The following is a 22310-nucleotide window of genomic DNA, read 5'->3' as shown; positions in this document are numbered from 1 at the left end:
TATTCTTTTCCATTGTGGTTTATCACAAGTTGTTGAATACAGTTCCCTGTACTATAGAGTAGGACCTTGTTGTTAATCCATCTTATATATAATAACTTGCACAGAATTTTCTTAATTATTTTTTAATATTTTGGCCAGGCTGCTCAGCATGCAGGATCTTTAGTTCCCCAACCAGGGATTAAACTTAAGTCCCTTGCAGTGGAAGTACAGAGTCTTAACCATTGGACCAGCAGGGAAGTCTCAGAATTTCCTTGTTTTTTTTTTTAAAGGCTGAGTAGCATTCCATCGTATGTACACACATTTTCTTTATCCAGTCATCTCTTGGACATTTAGGTTTTTTTCCCACCTCTCAGCAACTGTGACTAGTGTTGCAGTGAACACAGAGTTCAGACTTCCATTCATCCTGATTCTGTTCTGTTGGATATATTCCTGGAAGTGCTGGATCATATGGCTGATCTCTTGTTAATTTGGGGGAGCCACCATACTATTTTTCATAGCAGTTGTACCATTTTACATTCCCACAGAGTCTCCACTTCAAAACACCATTTTATATCAACTCTCCCCAAGATCTCAGAGAACTGAGAAGAGAGAGGTTGGTAAAGAGTTTTGGGGCTTCAGGAAGATAATGAAATTTGAAGAGTTTTTATTAGAGAAAAGATGAAAAAGGAGAGGTTTGAAGTGGGGTGTGGCTGTTTTTGTTATTAGGCAATTAGGACTATAGCATTTCAAGCTACAGTATTTGATTCATGTTTTAAGAGAATTTTATCAATTCCAGCCATGAATTTCCAGTCGACCCTGGGGTGCAGCCTTGAGTTGCTCACAGCCAAAATTAGACATCAAAAAGTGTGGCTAGCAGCCAAATTTGGTCCACCCCCTGCTTTTGTAAATAAAGTTTTATTAGAACACTGCCACTCCCATTCATTCTGTTGCTTTCATACTACATGGCCAGAGATGAATAGTTAGAATAGAGTTCCTGTGGCCTGTAAAACCTAAAATATTTTTTGCAGAAGTTTGTCGACCACTGGTCTAATGTAGTGCAGTGATTGTTAGTTTTTCCTCCTAAATTTTTAATTTGGAAAAATGTCAAATCTACAGAAATATTGGAAGAATAATGAACAACCTACATGCCCTTCTCCTTGATCTAATCCTTAACATTTTGCCACATTTGCTTTTTCTCTCTTGTCCTCCCTCTTTTTCTTTCTCCCCTGCCACTCCCACTCTGGCTGCAGTACTTGTTAGGTGCAGATACCATAATTTTATATCCCTAAATAAATTAGATATATATATCTCCTAAGAATAAGGACAGTGTTTTACATAACAATGAAAATTTAACTTTGAGGCAATAAACAGACCAAATTCTCCAAATAGTGTCTTTAATAGATTTAAAAAAAAATAAAATCCAGTTTCATGTGCAGGATTAATTACCACATTTATTGGTCATGTCTTTTTAGTCTTCTTTAAATAATTGCCAGCCTTATTTTGTTTGGGTGTGTTTTTTCAGCTTTATTGATATAGTTTACAAAACTGTAGGATGTTTAATGTGTACATGAGGATTTTTGTTTTTCATGACATTGGTATATGTTTGTAGAGGGTGGGCTCAATGTTTAGAGAACGTCGCTCATCCGGGATTTGTTTGGTCATTTCATGGTGACTAGATTTGAGTTTTCACTGGAAGGACTGATGCTGAAGCTGAAGCTCCAATACTTTGGCCACCTGATGTGAAGAGCCGACTCACTGGAAAAGACCCTGATGCTGGGAAAGATTGAGGGCAGGAGGAGAAGGGGGCGACAGAGGATGAGATGGTTGAATGGCATCATTGATTCAATGGACATGAGTTTGAGCAAACTCCATGAGATAGTGAAGGACAGCGAAGCCTGGCGTGCTGCAGTCCATGGGGTCTCAAAGAGTCAGATACAACTGACTGAACAACAGGGTTTGTGTTTTAGGGGCAGGAGTACCAAAGAGGGGCTGTGTCCTTGTCAGCGCCCCCATCAGGAGACTGATTTTTAATGCAGGAAAACTACCCCAATGGTGGTAAACAGGTTTGAATTGCTAAAGACACACAAATGACAGGACTCAATAAGGCAGTGCTTACAAATCTAGAGTTTATCTCAGGAAAAGGGTACAAGATAGCAACGCCATTAATGTAAGGAACAGTATCACAGCCAAAGGCTGTCACCCTATGTGCACAGAACACCTGGGAACAGGACCTGTTCATGTAGAGAATCTAGATGTGCACACATATTCCCAATGTTTGCAGTCATTTGAGGGTTGGTATTCATTTAAACAGACAGCTGCTCCATCCAGTACCACCAGCACAGACACTTTTTTAATACTTGACATTTCTTTTCCTCCCTGATCAGTAACAATCTATACTTTTGAGGGTATTTCTTTTGACTGATTAAACCATAAGTAATCTATCACTGATTTTCTTCGCCCCTCCCAACAAAATGTAGCTTTTCTCATGTACCGTCTATTATTTCTCATGGGAATATAGGTTTAAGGCTTTGTCTCTTGTTTCAGGTTCAAAACATCTTGAGAATGTAACCAAATTTCTTTTCTTGGGTCACGTACTTTGACAGATATTGGTTCCCAGCAAGAGTAATCTCTCAACAAGGCCCATGTGTCCTCGGTTGGCCATGAGAGAAATGTCCCAGCGTAGATCATCTGTACTTACGTACATAAAGGAAACGGGAACCTGAAGGGGCAGCCACGTTGGTCCTGGTCCAGACAGGTGCACGGTCAGACCTCCCACCGCTTTGTCCACTGTGAGGACATAGACCACGCCTAGAAGTTCACTAAAAAAAAAAAAATTGGTGGACTGTATGTAACATAAAATTGACCATTTTCAAGTGTACAATTCAGTGTCATTAAAGTACATTCACAAATGTTGTGCCACTATACATTTCTAGAATTTGTTCATCATCCCAGGCAGAAACTTGGTACCCATTAAACAATAACTCCTCACTCCCCACCCCCTACAGTTCCCAGTAACCTCTATTCCACTTTCCTAATCAATTTGCCTATTCTAGCTCCTTCGTGTAAGGGAAATCATACTATATATATTCTTTTGTTTCTGACTTATTTCATTGATCATAATGTTTTCAAGGCTAATCCTTGCTGTTGCAAGTATCAGAATTTCTTCCTTTTTAGATTAAATTCCATTCTATGTACATATCAGACTTTAAAAATTCAGACTTAAATTGAAGAAAGTAGGAAAACCACTAGACCATTCAGGTATGACCTGAATCAAATCCCTTATGATGATACAATGGAAGTGACAAACAGATTCAAAGGATTAGATCTGATAGATAGAGTGCCTGAAGAACTATGGACCAAGGTTCATGATGTTGTACAGGAGGCAGTGATCAAGACCATCCCCAAGAAAAAGAAATGCAAAAAAGCAAAATGGTTGTCTGAGGAGGCCTTACAAATAGCTGAGAAAAGAAGAGAAGCTAAAGGTAAAGGAGAAAAGGAAAGATACACCCATTTGAATGCAGAGCTCCAAAGAAAAGCAAGGAGAGATAAGAAAGACTTCTTCAGTGAGCGATGCAAAGAAATAGAGGAAAACAATAGAATGGGAAAGACTAGATATCTCTTCAAGAAAATTAGAGATGCCAAGGGAACATTTCATGCAAAGATGGGCTCAATAAAGGACATAATGTTATGGATCTAACAGAAGCAGAAGATACTCAGAAGAGGTGGCAACAAAACACAGAACTATACAAAAAAGAGCTTCACAACCCAGATAATCACGATGGTGTGATCACTCACCTAGAGGCAAACATCCTGGAATGCTAAGTCAAGTGGGTCTTAGAAAGCATCACTACTGTGGAGGTGATGGAACTCCAGTTGACCTATTTCAAATCCTAAAAGATGATGCTGTGAAAGTGCTGCACTCAGTATGCCAGCAAATTTGAAAAACTCAGCAATGGCCACAAGACTGGAAAAGGTCAGTTTTCATTCCAATCCCAAAGAAAGGCAATGCCAAAGGATGTTCGAACTACCATATAACGGCACTCAATCTCACACACTAGCAAAGTAATGCTCAAAATTCTCCAAGCCAGGCTTCAACAGTACGTGAACCGTGAACTTTCAGATGTTCAAGCTGGATTTAGAAAAGGCAGAGGAACCAGAGATCAAATTGCCAGCATCCACTGGATCATGGAAAAAACAAGAGAGTTCCAGAAAATGTCTACTCCTGCTTTACTGACTACACCAAGCCTTTGTGTGGATGATAACAAACTGTGGAAAATTCTTAAAGAGACGGAAATACCAGACCACCTTACCTGCCTCCTGAGAATTCTGTATGCAGATCAAGAAGCAACAGTTAGAACTGGACATGGAACAACAGACTGGTTCCAAATAGGACAAGGAGTACGTCAAGGCTGTATATCATCACCCTGCTTATTTAACTTATATGCAGAGTACATCACGAGAAACGCTGGGCTGGAGGAAGCACAAGCTGGAATCAAGATTGCTGGGAGAAATATCAATCACCTCAGATATGCAGATGACACCACCCTTATGGCAGAAAGTGAAGAAGAACTAAAGAGCCTCTTGATGAAAGTGAAAGAGGAGAGTGAAAAAGTTGGCTTAAAGTTCAACATTCAGAAAACTAAGATCATGGCATCTGGTCCCATCACTTCATGGCAAATAGATGGGGAGACAGTGGAAACAGTGACTGACTTTATTTTTCTGGGCTCCAAAATCACTGCAGATGGTGATTGCAACCATGAAATTAAAGATGCTTACTCCTTGGAAGGAAAGTTATGACCAACCTAGACAGCATATTAAAAAGCAGAGACATTACTTTGTCAACAAAGGTCTGTCTAGTCAAGGCTATGGTTTCTCTCTTGATCCAGTGGTTAAGACTTTGCCTTCCAATGCAGAGGGTGCTGGTTCAGTCTCTGGTCGGGGAGCTAAGAACCTACCTGCCTCACAGCCAAAAAACCAAAACATAAAACAGAAGCAGTAATGTAACAAATTCAATAAAGATTTATTTTTTTTAAGTCTTGGGCTTCCCTAGTGGCTCACTGGGGCTTCCCTGGTGTCTCAGCTGGCAAAGAATCTGCCTGCAATGTGGGAGACCTGGGTTCGGTTCCTGAGTTGGCAAAATCCCCTGGAGAAGGGAATGGCTGCCCACTCCAGTATTCTGGCCTGGAGAATTCCATGGACTATATAGTCCATGGGGTCAAAAAGAGTTGGACATGACTAAGATACTTTCACTAAAAAAATGGTCCACATCAAAAAGCCTACGGTCCACATCTTAGCCTTTATGCCAATCTTCCTCCGTTATGGCCTTGATTTTTTTTTTTAACGAAGAAATGTCAATTATTTTAAAATTCGAAATAATCTCAATCTTAAGGAAAATTAGCAACTATGAGACAAAGAACTACTGCCTTTATATTAAAAGTTTTTATTTTGGAATTTGATGCCCTAGGCTCGTTGGAATTCTTTTCTTTCAGAAATTTCTCTACGCCTTGGAATTTCATATCCTAGGGCCTTTGAGGAGACCTAGTTGTGGGAAACTCAGATTCCTGTAATATTTCTATCAAGGTTTTGATGGCACTGTGTCAATTTCTTCCTTTTTTATTTTCATTTAAACATTAACTGTCTAAAGATTTTCACAGGATTAGAGCCTTGAAAGTTACTCCCTGCCTTGTTTTGATTTTCTTTTGTAAAGTCTTAATGTTTTGAAAGCAGCTTTATTGAGAGATAATTCATATACCACACAAATATATAGTTAAAATGTACAGTTCAGTGGTTTCCATTATATTCACAGACTTGTGCAACCATGACCACAATAAATTTTTGAACATTTTCATTGTCCCCAAAGAAACTCTCCTTTAGTTATCACCCTTCAATTTGCCTCCCACCTTAGGCAGCCTTTAGTCTAGTTTCTGTGTCCATAGATTTGCTTATTCTGGACACTTCATATCAATGGAATCATATAATCCATGGTCTTTTGTTTCTGGCTTCTTTCACTTAGTATGTTTCCAAGGTTCATCTATATTACAGCATGTAGCAGTACTCCCTTCCCCTTTATGGGTGAATAATATTCCAATAAAGGACAGAAATGGTATGGACCTAACAGAAGCAGAAGATATTAAGAAGAGGTGGCAAGAATACACAGAAGAACTGTACAAAAAAAATCTTCACGACCCAGATAATCACGATGGTGTGGTCACTCACCCAGAGCCAGACATCCTGGTATGTGAAGTCAAGTGGGCCTTAGGAAGTATCACTATGAACAAAGCCATTGGAGGTGATGGAATTCCAGTTGAGCTATTTCAAATCCTGAAAGATGATCCTGTGAAAGTGCTGCACTTTCAGCAGTGGCCACAGGACTGGAAAAGGTCAGTGTTCATTCCAATCCCAAAGAAAGGCAATGCCAAAGAGAGCTCAAACTACCGCACAATTGCACTCATCTCACACGCTAGTAAAGTGATGCTCAAAATTCTCCAAGCCAGGCTTCAGCAATACGTGAACTGTGAACTTCCACATGTTCAAACTGGTTTTAGAAAAGGCAGAGGAACCAGAGATCAAATTGCCAACATCTGCTGGGTCATCGAAAAAGCAAGAGAGTTCCAGGAAAATATCTATTTCTGCTTTACTGACTATGCCAAAGCCTTTGACTGTGTGGATCACAATAAACTGTGGAAAATTCTGAAAGAGATGGGAATACCAGACCACCTGGCCTGCCTCTTGAGAAACCTGTTATGCAGGTCAGGAAGCACCAGTTAGAACTGGACATGGAACAACAGACTGGTTCCAAATAGGACAAGGAGTACATCAAGGCTGTATATTGTCACCCTGCTTATTTAACTTCTATGCAGAGTACATCATGAGAAACGCTGGGCTGGAGGAAGCACAAGCTGGAATCAAGATTGCTGGGAGAAATATCAATCACCTCAGATATACAGATGACACCACCCTTATGGCAGAAAGTGAAGAAGAACTAAAGAGCCTCTTGATGAAAGTGAAAGAGGAGAGTAAAAAAGTTGGCTTAAAGCTCAACATTCAGAAAACTAAGATCATGGCATCCGGTCCCATCACTTCATGGCAAATAGATGGGGAAACACTGGAAACAGTGGCTGACTTTATTTTTCTGGGCTCAAAAATCACTGCAGATGGTGATTGCAGCCATGAAATTGAAAGACGCTTACTCCTTGGAAGGAAAGTTATGACCAACCTAGACAGCATATTCAAAAGCAGAGACATTACTTTGTCAACAAAGGTCTGTCTAGTCGAGGCTATGGTTTTTCCAGTGGTCTTGTATGGATGTGAGAGTTGGACTATAAAGAAAGCTGAGGGCCAAAGAATTGATGCTTTTGAACTGTGGTGTTGGAGAAGACTCTTGAGAATCCCTTGGACTGCAAGGAGATCCAACCAGTCCATCCTAAAGGAGATCAGTCCTGGGTGTTCATTGGAAGGACTGATGTTGAAGCTGAAACTCCAATCCTTTGGCCACCTGATGCAAAAAGCTGACTCATTTGAAAAGACCCTGTAGCTGGGAAAGACTGAGGGCAGGAGGAGAAGGGGACGACAGAGGATGAGATGGTTGGATGGCATCACCGACTCAATGGACGTGGGTTTGGGTGGACTCTGGGAGTTGGTGATGGACAGGGAGGCCTGACATGCTGTGGTTCATGGAGTAGCAAAGAGTCGGACACGACTGAGCGACTGAACTGAACTGAATATTCCATTGCATGGATATTGCCCATTTTGTTTAATCCATTCATCATTTGGTGAACATTTGAGCTGTTTCCACTTGTGGGCTATGATATCGCTGTTGTGAACATCTGTGTACATCTTTTTGTTTCGCCATGTCTTCCATTCTGTTGAGTCTCTAGGAGTGGAATTACAGGGTCAAATACAAACTCAATGCTTAACTTTTTGAGGAATTGCCAATCTGTTTTCCTAAGTGGCTATGCCATCTAACTTAAAAAAAAATTCCCCGTGGGGTCACGGGGATAAAGGCTTTGAAGCTGCTACTTTCACATTCTCCGTGGACTCAATAGTAAAGTATTAGATGGTGCCAATGCCGGCGGGATTCCTTCCATTATGGTTTTGGTCACAGCCTGGGTGACTCAGTTCCATAATTATTACATAGCCCAATCCCGGCTGCACCTGCTATGTTTTGGCATCTTCAGTTTGTGTGGATAAAGGGAGGGACAATAAAGTTACCCTTCTCTGGATATGTATGAAGGGACCTTTTTCTTCATCCATTCCGTTAATCTAGGGGCTTCCTCATGACCCATCCTCACAAAGGTATTAGCCAACAGAGGATGGGGTGGGGGTAGCCCAGATACTCCCTCTCTGGCTAGCAGACTTCAAAGCAGGGACAGAGACCCAATTCTAAAGGTCTCCGGAGGCTCATTTTCACAAATGTTTATTAGGACGATGTCTGTGATGATCTACAAAATGTCTCCATTCCTTTACTGAATAATCCCTTATTTCCATGGCTTCCTGCCCTCCACTCTCATCTTGCCCCACTTTAATTATCTTCATGGGTGTCACAAGCTGAGCTGATTCATCAAAAATTATAGCACCAGCCAGAGAGGGCAGAACTCAACCCATGGAGATTCTGAGCTTGCTTTCATTTGGCTAGTGCTCAAAGCAGCAACCACGGGACTGAATTTGTAGCTGACTTGACATTGGTTTGCATTTCCCTTCTGATCCATTTAAGCTCCTGGAGTTTGGATTCTTTCATTTCCAGATTTCACTTGACAGTTTTATTATTAATAAGTATCTCATTTCAAAATCTGTGCTATTTCAAACCAAGGATGGCTTGTTCGTTTTCATCTGCTTTATCGGAATTATCTTTTTTAGGAGCTGTGTTTGTTTATTTAAGTTATTATTTATTATTTGGCTGCATCTGGCCTCAGCTGCAGCATGCGGGATCTTTGTTGTCTCACGCAGTGAACGGTCTCTCTAGTTGTGGCTTAGCTGCTCACTGGCATGTGGGATCTTAGTTCCCTGACCAGGGATTGAATCCGAGTCCCCTGCATTGCAAGGCGGGTTCTTAACCACCTGATCACCAGGGAAGTCCTATCCTTTTTCTTTTTAAATAATGCCTTAGCCATTAAGAGTGAGGAGGCTTTCAGTAAGTCCTACTTCAGACACCAGCTGCATGAATGGTGGCAATTAAGGAGAAGGGATATGCTACCCACTCCAGTGTTCTTGGGCTTCCCTATGGCTCATCTGGTAAAGAATCTGCCTGCAATGTGGGAGACCTGGGTTTGATCCCTGGGTAGGGAAGATCCCCTGGAGAAGGGAAAGGCTACCCACTCCAGTGTTCTGGCCTGGAGAATTCCATGGACTATAGTCCATGGGGTCGCAAAGAGTCGGACACGACTGAGAGACTTTCACTTTCACTTAACAGGGTTCAGTTGCTCAGGAAACTCATAGGGCAATGCTACAGTTTATTACAGGAAAAAATAAATAGCAACAGTATTAAAGTAAGGACATGCATTATAGCCAAAGACTATTCCATAGCAAAAGGTCTGGAAAGACCAGGTCCTATTGTCCATTTTTTATAAGAACCAAGACAGAAATCACTTTTTCTCTTGGATCAGGAACCATCAACATGTGCATGAAAACTTTGGAACAGGGAGCCCAAAGCAGAGTCCTTTAAAGATCTTGCCGGTCATATAGGTACATTCCTCAATGGCAGAGCCCCCTGCGGGGCCTCAAGAAGCCCAGGTGTAAATTATCAGTCTGATTATTATCAATAAATAATGCTGAGAAGCTGACATAAACCATTCTAAAGCTCCTTGAACCCAAGGGTTTACAAAGCAACGCTTCATCAGTATGTTGACCAGGGGTTGGGACCCTGCCTGAACTTTCACAAAACAGTTAAAGTTTGTTGTGGTCTTACCGTGGTTAACTGTCACAGCACATATCTTTTGACAGCATTTTACAGTTTACACAACATTTGGAGGATTTTTTGTTGTTGTTGTTCAGTCGCTAAGTTGTTTCTGACTCTTTTGTGACCCCATGGACTGCAGCATGCCAGGCTTTCCTGTCCTTCACCATCTCCCAGAGTTTGCTGAAACTCATGTCCATTGAGTCTGTGATGCCATCCAGCCATCTCATCCTCTGCCACCCCTTTTTTCTCCTGCCCTCAATCTTTCCCAGCATCAGGGTCTTTTCCAGTGAGTTGGCTCTTTGCATCAAGTGGCCAAAGTATTGGAGCTTCAGCTTCAGCATCAGTCCTTCTAATGAATATTCAGGGTTGGTTTCCTTTAGGATTGACTGGTTTGATCTCCTTTTAGTCCAAGGGACTCTCAAGAGTCTTCTCCAGCACCACAGTTCAAAAACATCAATTCTTCAGTGCTCAGTTTTCTTTATGGTCTTCGACTTGAGTAAGTGGATGTTATTTTCTCCACCTTAGGAATGAAGAGTCTGAGGTTCGGAGTGTTTGTGACCTACTCAAGGGGATCCACACAGTGAACAGCAAAGCCAGGACTAGACTCCAAATCCCACCTCCAACCAGAGTCTCCTGCTCTCCTTCCTGCTGTTGAGGTATACCTTCCTTCCCAGCAAATTGTTTATCCTCAGTGAGTCCCCCATCATTATCACCAATGACATCCTTTTGTATCTGTTGGAATTCACATTTCTTCTTTTATGAAATGTTTACTGTTCTTTCACTTATGCAACAGTGTTTATTGATTCTGATATTTCATCGAGTGTAAGATGTTCATTGATTCAATAACAGCTTTTCAGAAAAAGAATTACATAAGTGTGTATGAAAATAGTGGAGTTAAAATGTTTTTATTTCTTTTTGGACTTTGATGCACAGAATTGACATGACTTATTTTTAATTTATAACAGCATATATTTATCCTGACACAATGACCTACCACACTGCTGTTCACTTTCACAATCCAGGTTTAAGTTTAGTTCACATTCACCAACTGATTTAAAGAACCTACGGCCACTTGTAGCTATTTATTGCTTGCATTGGCATGCTTGTCAAAGCCTCCACTTGTAATTTGATTGACTTTACCATCTTTGAGGTTGAAGGTATAATCTTGAGGATTAAAATATCTTTGGTTTAATTATTTTCTACTGGAAGTTAAGAAGCTTCTTTTGAAAACCAGCTGACAGCTATTAATACTTTTGTCAAAGGTAAGTGTTTCAGGGTACAGTCATTCTGTTTCACGACTCTTGAATGACTTCACAGTGGCATCTCCTAGGTTTGACCTACTTGAAGATACTTAGCAGCTTCTGCTGCCTTTGTCACATGATAAACCATCTTCATACTCAATGACTTTCTAATTCAATGGTGAATCACAGTGTTTTCCATTTTTATTAGCTATCTAGTGGATACAAAATAAAAATTTTAAGTTATGCATAAAATATAAACAATAACTTAAATTTGTTAAATAGCTGTGTGCTCATGACCCTTTTTAAGATAGGGAACATTCCAATTACCTTTGAATTGGCTTGTGCGCTTTTCCCCAAGTCCATCATTCTAACACTTAGCATGAAGACTGTGCATCTTTTTCTTAATGATTAATTGTTTAACGCTTTATTTAATTTTATTTTTGGTTGTTCTGGGTCTTCGCTGCTTTGTGCCAGCTTTCTCTAGTTGCAGTGAGTGGGGGTTACTCTTCATTGCAGTGCACAGGCTTCTCATTTTGCTGGTCTCTCTTGTTGTGGAGCATGGGCTTCAGCAGTTGCAGCATGCAGGCTTCAGTAGTTGAGGCCAAGCTCTAGAGCAAAGCCTCCATAGTTGTGGCTTAGCTGCTTCGTGGCATATGGAATCTTCCCAGACCAGGGATCAAACCCATGTCCCCTGCATTGGCAGGCAGATTCTTACCCACTACGCCACCAGGGAAATCCTGTGCCTCTTTTTCTCTTGATTTTTGTCAGAGTTCTACCAATTATGTATGCATCTCTAAACAATATGTCCATTATATTAGCATGTTTGGAAATTTTTTTTACAGTGGAATTATGCTTCAATGTATCATTGTGTGACTTGCTCCCTGAGATTGAGCTTCTTTGCTGTGTCAGCAGTTTTCAATTATTTTTCACTGCTCTTTTGTATTGTATTTGATTATATATGAATATACCTAAGGTTTACAGGCTTGCATTTGACTGTATGAGCATTTGTTTTTCCCCTCCCCTTAATTCTTAGTGATTACAAACAGTGGTCTGGGGCGGGGCTGGGAGGAAGACTCAAGAGGGAAGGGATATATGTATGCATGCTGCTACTGCTATTAAGTCGCTTCAGTCGTGTCCGACTCTGTGCGACCCCATCGACGGAAACCCACCAGGCTCCCCCGCCCCTGGGATTCTCCAGGCAAGAACACTGGAGTGGGTTGCCATTTCCTTCTCCAATGCATGAAAGTGAAAAGTGAAAAGGAAGTCGCTCAGTCGTGTCCAACTCTTAGCGACCCCATGGACTACAGCCTACCAGGCTCCTCCATCCATGGGATTTTCCAGGCAAGAGTACTGGAGTGGGGTGCCATTGCCTTCTCCGATATGTATGCATACATTTGCCTAATTCACATTGTTGTGCAGCAGAAACTAACACAACACTGTAAAGCAATTATAGTCCAAAAACAACCAAAACAAAAAACGAACCAAAAAAAATAGAGGTGCTATAAACATTACTAGGTCAATTTGTGCAGACGTGCAAGTGTTTTTCCAGGGTAACAGTCTCCGGAGATTATGTATATCTTCAAGTTTACTGGACAATGCCAATTTATTTTACAAAAATCTTTAAAATCATTTTACAAATAAATTTCATAATTTTGATTGCAGCAAGGGATACTTTTATCAGCAGTGATTAATCCCGGAGCAGAGAGACACACAGACACACACGCACACACTTTACACACACACCCATCAAACACTAAATATGCACTGCCTGAAGCCTTGTACAAAAAGCACAGGGACACACAGAGATCCACAAACATGCACCACTCATGCATACTCGGCGCAATCACTCTGACTACACACCAGTCTTACACAGAACACGCAAAAGAACGTCCCGCACTCCACGCTGGCACGCACGCACCCCACGTACTCACGTGCGAGCCCGCCACGTGACCCCGTTAGGAAGCGTGGCCTCCGCCTCCAGCGACTGAGGAGTCTTGTCCCCGCCGCGCCGCCGTCGGACGCCAGGTGTCGGAGGTCAAGGCGGCGTTGTCCGTGGCGTTTTTTTCTACCCGGAAACCACGGAAGCCGGACCTGGTGACGAGACCGTGTCGCGGCGGCGGGAGCCCGACTGGCCTTTGGTCCTCGCGTCGGCCCCGCGGAGCCGGACGCTGCCCCCGGCGCGGCGGGGAGAATGGTGCCGAGCGGCCCCGGGCCGGCCGCGCGCCGCCGCTAGTGAGCTCCGAGCGGCCGCGGGCGTCCGGCGAGCAGCTGGCCCGGCCGGGCCCGGGGCGCGCCGCTGCCCACCGGGGCGGGGTGAGCCAGGGCGGGCGGGGGTCAGGGCTCGGCCGGGGCTGACGAGGGCCAGGAGGGGATGAACTGGCTTGGTTTCGCCCTCACGTCTCGGGCTGCAGCCCCGACTCCAGCTGCTGATGGGGGTTGGTCCTGGTCCGGCCTAGGCTGGTGGCCTCGGCCTGGGTCGCCGGCCACCGGGGTTTGTCCATTCGCGTCCCCGGAGCCAGCGTTCCCTGGAGGCCCTCGAGATGGCAGGACTTGCCACGTCTGGAGCCGAGGCCTGGATAATTTGGATTTGGCACGGGGAACTTGGTGGTGGTTTGCCTTTGTTGACTTTGGGACGCGTTTGCGTTATTCTTCCGTTTGCGAAGGATACACATTTCAAGATGGGAGGGAGAGACTTGGGTACATGCGACACTTGAAGTGAACTAGTGGTATTTTTTTGTGTCAAGCTTGGTAACTATCCAGAGCGGGGGTGGATTATCATCCTCACTTATATTTTAATAAACTAAATTGAGTGGCTTCAAGGTAATCTAGAGGCCGGTAATTCTAGTTCCCTTGATAGGCACCCTCTGGAATAAGACTAGGCCCGTTGTGCTGCTTTCGATCGTGTAAACACCATAATCGGTGGACAGCTGGTGAGGGGGCCTTTGTTGAAGAATCCGGTGTCTGTAGTTTAGTTCTCAGCCGATGACAGCCTTGGCTGAGTGTTGAATGATGAGCTGCTTTGCGGTCTGCCTGAAAGCAGGAAAGCTTGTGGTTGCTGAATTGCTACTTTCCCGCCTCAAAGGTGAGCCCTCTCGGGGAGGTAGCGGGAGGCAAGACCCCAGGGTTGGTGATGACTGTTGGTTTGTCCCTGTAGCATTCTTTTTGGTGAGCTTGGAGTCTGAGCTTTTTGTATCCCATCTGTAGATAGTGCTCGGTTCCAGCTTGAATGATAAAAGCACCCTCCGCTCCCTCACTGCATCTAAGAAATCTCAAAGGAAATAGACCTGTTGTGCAGCTGAGATATACTTTATGACTCCAAGACTGTTTACTCTGGGAGTAAGGAGGCAGTGTGTTGACTTCCTAGTAAAGGTTGGGAAGAATTTCTGTGGCCTAATTGAGACGGACTGGAATCAGGGCTGCGGAGGGCGTCTGGGTTCTAGGATCACAAATGCTGATGGAGCGCACCTGCTCTGTTGGGGCGGGAGCTGCAGCTGCTGCAGGGAAGCGAGACAGACCTAAGTGCAAATATAGTTTTTGCTGGCCAGGGACTTAATTAGAGAAAGGGATGGGGGATAAAACGTGGCAGGACTTAATTGCCATATAGAGATACCAGCTATTAGAGATTTCCTTCTGATTAGGATCAGAAAACCTTCCTAAAGGAAGTGACTTTTTAAAAAGACTTTTTAATTTTTTTGTTGTGGTACAGCCGATTAACAAACTATGTTGCAATAGTTTGAGACGAACAGTGGAGGGACTCAGGCATACATATACATGTATCCATTCTCCCTCTAGCCCCAGTCCCATCCAGGCTGCCACATAACCTTGAAGGAAGTGACTTTTGAGGTGGACCTTGAAGGATGGGGAGGGTTTGGGTCATTACAGATGTGCTGGGAAATAGAAAGCTTGGGCCTTTGGTGGAAGGGCACCGGGTCTAGGTAGCTAGGCAGTAGGTGTCTGGAAGTATTCGCAGAGACAGCTGGTTAAGGGTTGAATGCTTTTCTGCTTCAGAAAAACACAGGCTACCGAGTCTGACTTCTGGTGGTTTTCTGGGTTAGAGAACTGTTTGCATTTGATGTATGTGTCTTCTTTTGTTAAACAGCCAATGACACGAAGCAGTGCTTAACTCATTTTAAAGACAATGAAAAAAGATGCTGATTGTAATTCCTGTCTGGTATTAACAATCAGGAAATTAAATGTGCTGTCCTCGAGTGGTTTATGTGCCTGTGTTTAGTTTGCAGGAGCACAGATCTAGTAACATCTCTGCCACTCTGGCTTCAGCCGAGTGATAAATGGCAGACTTTTAGCCATCACCTGAGTGTTTTTAATGACACTTAGTTCACTTCACAGAGATGTTGTTTGTTTCTATTACCCAGTTGTTGAAGAACTGTTGAGGCTGTTCAAACAGGACACCACCATGTAATTGCCCTGGAATGTTATGATTAGTCTTAGGACCTCACTGGCTTCAGCCGTAGCTTTTCGTTAAACATACTAGGGACCAGCTTAACTTTTTACTCCTCCTTTTTGACTCTTCTTCCCTCTCTCCCCACTGCTCTGTCTCCTCCTTGTTACAGTCAAGTGTCTGAAAAAGAGTGGTCCTAACAGGGATGGCAGATCTACGGGATGTTTTTGTCACTGTTAACCTGCTACAGAGTGATACTGACTTGTGAGAGGGCTTTAGAATTTTTTAAGAAAAGTTAAAAAATTTTTTTTCACTGAGACATTCCAATTAAAATGAAAAAAAGGTAATGGAGGAAAGATGATAAGAGTTTTTAGCAAATTAAATTTCCATTTAGGATTTGTTTGGTAAATGTAGAAATCCTTAAATTATCTTTTCCATACCAGAGGTATGCACTCTTTCTGTGTATAATTATAAACCTGGGGACTGTAGAGCAGTGTCTGATGGTGCTGGCATTTGCCATTTTGGGCTGTTTGTTTTAAAATGCTGTTTTCAGAACATATCCCAGTCTTGATACTGTGTTCAGATGTTATGATTCCATGTTGTGTTCATTTAATCTTGTCATCACTCATGATTTGTTTTCTTAAGTATCTGTTAATTAAACCCCAAATCATTACATCTCAATCCAAAGATACTTTCAGTTTGGTTTTTAAGTAGGTCAGCAGTTAAAAAACTAAGAACAAAGAGATGAGTTATTTTCAATTTTGGGACTAAGATGAATTTATTTGTTAAAAAGAGGGATCATGTTGGAAATTCCCATGATTTTATGTCATGATTTTGAAAACGGAACGATGCATTAAGTAGTTACAAGTAAGTAGAAATACAGCCAGTCTGAATTTTGGAAAATAAGTCATGAAATTTTATCAGCCCACATTGTTTTCCTTTTGTCTTTATTTGAGTACTGTCATTGCCTAAAATGCACATGTAGCAACTGAACCTTTATGCTTTCTGTTATTTCCCTTTTGATCATTTAAACTTGTTGAGTGAAACAAGTTTTTGAGAGTCTCTTCTGCCTTGTAAGTTGTATTAGATTAAGAAATAAGAAACTATTGGCAGGAGATTCCACTCATCTTTGCTTTATACCCTAGTAAAGGTGCTGAAGTGGGAGTTGCCTTGCTAAAGAGATGGGAAATAAGGTAACCGTTTTAAACTTCAGAAAAAGTCCATCTTAATTGTGCTCATATTGAAGTCAGCTAAAATACACTATCCGTGGTATGTGAATTTTTTTCCTCCTGTCAGGCATTTGACTTGAAACCTACTTATCAACCCTGGTGTTGTGATAGCACAGGTTTTGAGGTCAGGTGGATTAAGTCAGAATCTCAATTGAGTACTTCCTGTGACTTTTTGTAATACAACCTTGTATAAATTAACCCCTTTTGATTTCAGTTTCCTCTTGGGTAAAGTGAGGATAGGCATATTTACTTGGCAGTGTTGTGAGGATTAGGAAATATGTATGTAAAGCACTTGGCATAGAGCCTGGCCCCGCACATGTTAAATGGTGGCTATTAAAAATGATCCTTAACCCCTAATGGGAGAGGTTTCTACTTATATCACTATTGATGTCTTAATTGCAAAATTGTATGACTGCTACTCAGTGTGTATCTCACTTGATGGGGTGGACTCTGTATTCACCATCTCCTGGGAGGCACTGGAGCACTTGGTTAATGTCCAGGCTCTGGAGTCTGACGGGACTTGAATCCACGTTCATTTAGGACTTCGGGCAGCTTAGCCACTTCCTTATGCCTGAATTTCCTCATCTGTAAAGTACAGATGTCAAGAGGATAAAATATGTGCAAAACTCTTAGAACATCGTGCTTCACTCATCAAAGTGGGTGGTAATGTTAGATGTTACTGTTGAGCACCTTCCCAGCGTCAGGCCTTGCCCGAGGGAGGTGTGCAGAGAGCGTCACAGAAATGAGAGCCCACAGGAGCAGGATGCGTTTGGAGTTCAGTTGGGCTGAAGGAGGCAGTGGGGCTGGAGAAAAGCCACTGTTGAGAGACACTGCAGCTGTGGGAGCAGCGGGGCTGGTAACCGGTAACTGCTGGGGTGTAGGAGAGAGTCCCGAATGGCTGGCAGGGGTCCTGGGTAGAGAGCTGTCTTTCTTTACGAGGAGAAGCTGATGTGGAGACTTTGGATAGGCTTTGACCTTGACGGGTGGTTCGAGGTGCCTGTGGGTCCTCTCCGTGGAATGTTCCAGTAGATGGATATTTCCATCTGGAGTGAGGAAGTAGGTGAAATTGACAGGAAGCTGTGAATGAGTGTGTCCGCCTTGAACAGAGGCCCAGCTGGAGCCCGGGGGGACCCCCAAGTTTTGAAGAAGAGTGAGAAGGAAGAGCAGCCAGGAGAGGGAGGTCCTGGCAGCTGGAAGGTGGGGTCGCCCTTGGCGTCCATTGCCACCGGGAGGTAATAAGGACCGAGACCCAGACCTCGGCTTCAGCGTCCAGACCTTTGTGGAGACCTTGACGTTTTTCTTAGACTTTATTGCTCTGCATTTGCTTCTCTGAGGGTCTTTTCCATCTGCATTCACTTTTTTGTGGGGGAGGGAGGTGATTTTTCAGTGCTGGAGAGCTGGGTGTTGAGACTGCCCAGCGTTTCTTTGAGATGAGCCTGTGTCCTCATCTCTACTGAGTCTTGGATAATCCAGCATCGCATCCATTAATGTTCTATATTAGCCTTAGGGTTTATAGCAACCAGCCTTAAAACCCTTTGACTGTCTTAAACATCACAGGATATTTGAGAAGGCTACTTTAATTTTTACACTCAGAATGAGCCTCTCCCACATCAAGGTGACTGCCTGGCCTTTTCTCTTAGCATAAGACCAGCATATTTCCCACAGTGGGCGTTAGAACAAGCTTGCCTCCCTCACCCTCCCTGTATAGTCCCCCTGTGGGTTCTTCCACCACTTCCCTGACTCCTAGTCTCCTCAGAACTTTGAAAAGGGTGTGACTTTATAAAAGAGTTTTAAGGAATTTCTCATTTAGCCTAAGGTCAAAAATTCAGTTTAATAAAATGGTGGTTTTATTGTTCATGTGAAGTGAACTTTTTGATCTGGGTCACGAGTAGTGGTTTAGTGTAACTTAAAAGAAGTCAGGAACCGTTTAGGAAGTATCTGGGAGTGTGGAATCCCCATCCTGTGCAGAGATTCTAGTTTTAAACTGGAACGAGTCGCCATGTGGTATACTTTAAAGTACGTGGGCTGTGGAGAGGGGCAGAGAGATGCACAGAGGACTCGTGTATCGGCATGATGAGTGTTAATTTACTTCCTTTCCAATAAAATATCATAATAGCTAACTTATCTATTTCTGCCTTCGCTGTTCCCTCGGGAGGCCTTCCTCTTTCACCGGCTCGCTCTCTGCCTGTGGATGTGTTGGTTTCCTCACTTCTCGTGACCCCCACGGCCCTGCCTCCCTCTCATTTGAACCAGTGGGGTCCCCCTGTTATCATCTCTTTACCATCTGATTCCCCCCAGCCAGAGTGAGGTTTCAGGGATCCCCAGTGATCTCTCCAGGTGGAGGATTGTGTTTATGCAAGCTCAAGTTCACCTGAGTACTTTTTAAAACACCAGGAAGCTCAGAGACCCTTTCTTTTGTTACTGCTAATGCTGGGTCACTTCTTAGCAATATTTGGCTGATACTTCCTCCTCCTTGACACTCTTCTATGCCTTGTAGGACCCTTCACCATCCTGGGCACCCATTTAGCTCAAGGTCACCCCACCCCAACCCCAGGCTCTCCCAGCCTCTGCCCCAGTGGAGGAGCCCACGCTTGTTTGGGGAAGCTTTGCACCACCTGCCCTGGGAGCACGCAGCACCGGGCTGTCTGGAGGAGTCTAGTCCATGTTCTGATTTTAGTTTGTAGTCAATGTTCTGATTTTAGTTTTGGTTTCTCATCAATCCAAACACAGATCGCCACAAGAAAGGCTTTGCCTTTCTTTAGCACAAGGACATATTAAACAACTGTCCTGTTTTCTGTTTTGTGTTTTTTTTTTTCTCTAGGTGGGTTTAACAAATTTTCTTTCTTGTTTATTGCCTTTATTAATGAAGAGAATGAATGGAATTAAGGTTTAATGAAATTTTATTTGGACCAGGAGACCAGCAGGGTCAATTGACAGTCATTTATAAATTTTAGTTAGAAATTATTATAAAAGAAATACATTCTCGTGATGGAAATGTTAAAGAAAGACATAAAATCTCACCACCTAAAAGTAACCACCCTTGTTTACATGTGAGGGTGTGTTATGTGTTTTTTTTTCATATTGGTGCTTGTGTAGCTCTCATACTTTAAAAACCTGAAATAACCTCATTTTGTGTGTTTTAGATCTGTGTTAATGGCTACATAGTTTTCCTACTGGGGCTTTAACCACTTCCCTACTATTGTTAGATATCTGGTTTTCCAGTTCTTAAAATTGTATATACTCCTGAGAAGACTGTCATAGTAGTTAAGTCTTTGTTTTCAGCAGTGAGGGTTTTCTCAGGTTAACTTGTCAGAGGCAGAATCACAGGAGAGTGTGCTGAGCTTTGGTGCTGTGGGCATGTACCGCCAGGCTGGTCTCCAGAAAGCTTGTAACAGCCTCTTCTCTCCCCCTTTTTAAGATCTCCTAACTTGCGGGTTGCTGGAGTTAACCCTAGGATAATCTCAGCATTGCCTTTTGCTTACTTAAAAAGCTGCAGCCTGCTGTTCAGTGTTGTCCTTAAACTCGTCTCAGAGCTCCGGGTCCCGAATCGATGGACTTTGGTTGTGGGCACTCACACTTGTGAAGTTGGCTCTTGACTGTGTTCTGTGTGCCCTACCTCCCTAGGCTTTGCAGGGAGGCAGGTCCACAGCCCAGGTCAGTTCTTATCGTTATCCTGGTGAACATCTCCGATTGGGGGTGGGATGCATGAGTGTAGGAGAGGTCAGCTGGTGTGCTTTCTCCTCCCTGTAGAGCTTAACTTATTTTTAATTAAAAGTGAGACATTTACTGTTGAGAGGATGACAGAACTTTTCTTGTAATTCTTTGCAGGGGAAATAAATTTGTTTAGCCCTTGTTAATTCATCTTTGAAAACACTTGTGAATGGTGGAAAGGAATTTTAACTTTATGAAGTATTTGGACTTTTAATAATTTCACTAAAAAAAACAAAAAATGCTTTTACTTTTTAAGTGAATCCAATAGGCCTCCTCTGGAACTTGCTCTAATTAAATTGGTGTATGTTGACATTGCTCGCTAATTTGTGGTTATTTATGTTGAGATATATATACATGTTTATATGTATATGTGTGTTTATATATATGTGTGTTTATTTTCTAGAGTGATGCGGTTTTAATGATAGCTTTAGAAGGGAATTCAAATTTTTTTTGTTTTTCTAAATATTTCATTATTGTAGTTCCACATAGTGAATAGTCCTAATTGTTTTATATGCAATTCAGATTTCATTGTTTTCTTAATAAATGGAGCTCTAATTTACTGTTGACATTTTTGTTTCTGAAACCTACTAATATTTTATTTTTTAATTGAAGTATAGTTGATTTACAATATTAGTTTCAGGTGTACAACATAGTGATTTAATACTTTTATAGATTATACTCTCTTTAGAAGTCTTATAAAATATTGGCTGTATCCCCTAATAGTGTCCACTACCTCTTTGTAGCTTATTTATAGATGGTGCTTTGTCCCTCTTAACCCTCTCCTGCTATTTTGCTCCTCTCCCCTTCTCTCTTCCCACTGGAAACCACTAGTTTGGTGTATCTGTGAGTCTGTTTCAGTTTTGTTATATTCATTTGTTTGTTTCATTTTTTAGATTGTACCTATAAGTGATAAAATGCAGTATTTGTCTTTCTCTGACTTATTTCACTAAATATAAGACCCTCCAGGTCCACCTGTGTTGTTGCAAGTGTCAAGATTCATTCTTTTTTATGGCTGAGTACTAATCCATTATACGCATATGGAATATCTTCTTTTATTCATTCATCTGTTGATGGACACTTAGGACATAGATTGCTTCCATGTCCTGGCTGTTGTAAACAGTGCTGCTGTGAACACTGGGGTGCATGTATCTTTTTTAATTATTATTTTTGTAATAATATATACCCAGATATATACCCAGGAGTGGAATTGGTGGATCATATTGGTAGTTCTATTTTTAGTTTTTTGAGGAACTTCTGTACTGTTTTCCATAATGACTGCATCAATTTACATTCCCACCAGCAGTTTACTAGAGTTCCCTTTTCTACATCCTTGCCAACATTTGTGGTTTGAAGCCTATTTAGTGAATAGAGAGTTCTATTGCTCAGCATCTTTGACAGTATTTGGTATTGGCAGTGTTGTGAGTTTTGGCCTTACTAATAAATGTGTCCTGGTACCTTGTTTTAATTTGCATTTCCTGATGGTATATGATGTGGGAGCATCTTTTCATATGTTTATTTGCCACCTGAAAAATCTTTGTTGAAATGTCTGTTAAGCACATTGGCTAATTTTTAAATTGTGTTGTTTATTTTCTCATTGTTGAGTTTTTATAGTTCTTTGCATGTTTTGGAGAACAGTCCTTTATCAGGTGTCTTCTGCAAATATTTTATCCCAATCTGTGCTTGTCTTCTTATTCTCTTGACAGTGTCTTTTGTAGAGCAAAAATCCTTCATTTTAATGAAGTCTAACTTACCACTTCCTTTTTTCATGAATGGTGCTTTTGATATCCTTATCTAAAAAGTCATCACCAAACTCAGGGTTTTCCCAGTGTACCTTCTAGAAGTTTTGTAGTTTTGCA

At 42.2% G+C, this 22310-nt stretch overlaps 1 protein-coding gene and 1 long non-coding RNA gene across 3 annotated transcripts in view; one reads left to right on the top strand and one right to left on the bottom strand.

Annotated features, from left to right (window-relative positions):
* The window catches only part of TMEM248 (transmembrane protein 248), a 42319-nt gene that overhangs the window by 2087 nt on the left and 17922 nt on the right, over positions 1–22310 (top strand). The window contains exon 2 of one of the 2 annotated variants that reach the window (XM_027528215.1): positions 10400–10530. The gene's annotated coding sequence lies outside the window, so the exon portion shown is untranslated. Of the gene's footprint in view, positions 1–10399; positions 10531–13197; positions 13429–22310 lie in introns of those variants that run through there. The other variant, XM_027528214.1, reaches the window with a different exon arrangement.
* Positions 1390–13542, bottom strand: LOC113883973. The gene is made up of 3 exons (XR_003508777.1): positions 13047–13542; positions 2682–2798; positions 1390–1752 (listed from the first exon to the last, which is right to left on the bottom strand). It is a non-coding gene; the product is annotated as an uncharacterized LOC113883973 (long non-coding RNA).

The sequence above is a fragment of the Bos indicus x Bos taurus genome, chromosome 25, assembly GCF_003369695.1.
Source record: "Bos indicus x Bos taurus breed Angus x Brahman F1 hybrid chromosome 25, Bos_hybrid_MaternalHap_v2.0, whole genome shotgun sequence".
Taxonomy (NCBI): domain Eukaryota; kingdom Metazoa; phylum Chordata; class Mammalia; order Artiodactyla; family Bovidae; genus Bos; species Bos indicus x Bos taurus.
The sequence above is the reverse complement of the archived record's forward strand: the minus strand, read 5'-3'. Positions and strand labels throughout refer to the sequence as shown.